The sequence below is a fragment of the Lemur catta genome, chromosome 2 (assembly GCF_020740605.2).
Source record: "Lemur catta isolate mLemCat1 chromosome 2, mLemCat1.pri, whole genome shotgun sequence".
Lineage (NCBI taxonomy): Eukaryota > Metazoa > Chordata > Mammalia > Primates > Lemuridae > Lemur > Lemur catta.
Window position 1 is genome coordinate 134148065 of NC_059129.1, and position 3068 is coordinate 134151132.

Below are 3068 nucleotides of genomic sequence, written 5' to 3' on the forward strand. Positions count from 1 at the left end.
ATACATATTTAATATATTTGTGTGTGTGTTTTCTGTACAGAAAAAGTATAAACAGAGAGAAAAAATCACCCCAAATCCCACTACCAGAGATAAACACCATTTATATTTAAGACATTCCATACATGTATGTGTATATAAATTTATATATGTAGTTTTACACGCATATGAAATCATGCCATATATGCTGTCTTGTAATCGTGCTTTTTGCTGTTTATGTTTTCCTCGACTGCCAATTTCACTGCCTGTTCAGAGGTCTGACTTCCATAAAATCCCATCTACTTACTATTCCTGGGGCCAGCAGTACATGGGCCACATATGCAGATGATTAACTAGTAGTTTGTTTGTTATTTTTATGGCAAACCACACAGTGCAGGCTTACAGAGGGGCCTCGCTTGAGAAGGCAAGTCCAGAACCTGTTATCTAAGCCCTCAAGGAGTCTTGAGAAAGATACACAATTTTGTGAGAAATATGTTCATGTGGATTAGTATTTACTAAGCTTTGTTTATTTCATCCCACTTTACCACTTCAGTTCCAGAAACTGCCTGAAAAGCTATGAAAACATGAGACAACGACCATGGATACCTGGGAGAGATGCTGACCACGCAATGCAATCTTAACAGCTGAGTTCAACATTTATTGAGCAACTACTATCAATCAGACACAGCACTAAATACACCAAGATTAGGAGGGCCAAGAAAATGTACCCCTGCCTAGAAGCTTCAACTTACCCAACGTAATATGAAGTAGACATTCATCTGGAGTCTACCACTCAAAAATGTGACTATTAACATTTTGGTGCACATCATTCCAGGTACAATAATTATGACAGTGAACACTATTGAGCTCTTTTATTTATTTATTTTTTAAGCAAGGCCCATCACTGCAGAATCATAGAGCTCTTACACTTTGTCCTAAGAGTTTTGATAGTCCCTCACGTAATTCTCAAAATAATACTGCAAAGTATAATTCTTATGCCTATTGTACAGATGAAGAAACTGAGGCAAAGAAAGATTGTTTAACTTGCCTTAAATTACACAGCTACAAAGTGGCAGGGCCAGGATTCAAATCCGAAGTCTCTCTATAGACAGACAGAAGAGAGAGAGAGAGAGAGAGAGAGAGAGAGAGAGAGAGAGAGAGAGAGAGAGCAGATCATGTTGTTTTGGAAACCAGATTTTGAAACAAATAGTATGTAACACTTGCTACCTGTCAATCAGTTACGAGTGTCTTAAATATATTGATGTATTTTATCCAGAGAGCCAGCATGTACTACTTATTTCCTCCAGACAACTTAATGACCACAACTGACTTTAAGAACTTTACCGAGGGGTAGACTGTCACGGCAACCGGGGGTTGCCCTGCATTACGTCGGAGCTTCTGTGAGTTAAGTTCAGGGAGTTCGGCCTCACCTGAAAATCAAGATCGCTTAAGGGCAGCTTTTCAAATCTGCTTTCCCAGCCTCGAATTTCATGGTCATGCCTGAATGAGTTTATCTCTGGACCCATCTCCGGGAGGATTCAGGCACGACTGAAAAATGCTCACGCGCAGGTGAGCAGCAGTCCCCGAGCTTTAGATGTATAATTGCATCCACACACCTGAAAAATCTGAACAATTTTGCTCCGAGCCATGAGGTGGTGTCATGTGAGCAGATTCTCAGGCGATGAGCGGAGCTGCGTAAAAACGCGATTGTCAACCCGGGGAGAGATGAGTTTGCACGCAGAGGCAGCGAGTCCGGGGCGCTGCGCAGACCCTCCCCCTCCCCCTCCACCCCGTCCCCCTCCCCCTCCACCCCCCCTCCTCCCTCCCTCCCCCCAGACGCGTCAGCTGCGTGGACTGAGGGAGGCTGCGTGAAGGTAAACGCGCCAGAGCACAACTCTAATTTCCTCTCATCCTTTTTTTCCCTCTTGGGCAAAATGAATCGTAAAGTTTACATTCATTTTAGTATATGCATTTTAAATATACCCTATAAAACCATACGCGTAATGAGTTCAAGATGCCCACATCGTCATAGTAATTCCATGTAAAAGCTGTGTTTTATGATTTGGATCCAGCCTTTTTAGGATTTTTCAATAGCAACAGACTTCAGACTCCAGGGAAATGAAAAGAAAGCTAAGGATACGAAGTTTCAGATGACTGCTAACTTTCCAACACTATTGTCCTATAGCTGGAGGGTGCCAGGAGGTAAGGAACAAAGTGAGTGCGTTTCCCTGTGCAGGGAGGGATGGCTTAAGGAAAGAAACGCACAAGAAGGAGGGACACTGGGCCTCCCTCACTCCTCCCCTGGCTCTAGGTGTGCCCTGTGATTGTGATTGGTCACAGGAGCACGTGGCCCTGTGTACATTTTTGCATTTCTGGGATAGCCCCGCCTTGCAGGTGCCAGAGAAGCACATTTGTTCTTTGGTGGGGTCGGGGTGGCGGTGCAGATGTGCTCAGATTGACGAAGGAGTGGCCTCCGGGAAAGACTCCAACATGCAAAGGTGGTTTGAAAACTCAGGAGCTCAGGTTCCTGGGTCAGTTATCACAACTCTTTGTCTTGATCACCCACCCCAACTCCACCAGGGAGAGAGGGGAGAAGCCTCCAGGGCCAGGCAGGGGACAGTTCACTGAGCCCCAGCCAGACCTCAGGCCATTGAAGGCCTATTCGCTCACTCCAGAGTGGGCTTCACTTACTACTTTGAGGCAGCAGGGCGGTCTGTCCAACACAAGGGAGGCTTTAGGAAGTGGGGGGAGGAGAGGTCACAGTTTTGGCCTCACCTGCTCTGCTGCTTTCTCATAAGTGCAGACCAATTGTGCACAACTGTGGCCAGGACACATGCTTTTCACTGAGAGTACTCACATGAAATGTAAGGATCTCTTGTTCCCTGTAATTTTAGACGAGGTTTCAAAACATTGAATCCACGCTGGAACCTCCAGGCCAGCAGCGGGAGGTGGGCTGTCTCAGAAGCAGATGGAACGAAGGATTGGGTTCCCAAGTTCATATGGTAGGACAAAAGGTCAAGATGTCAACCCAGGACCACCCAGGGAAAATTAAATACAGATCGACTTTTGATGGCTTATGTTAACAGAGGGGA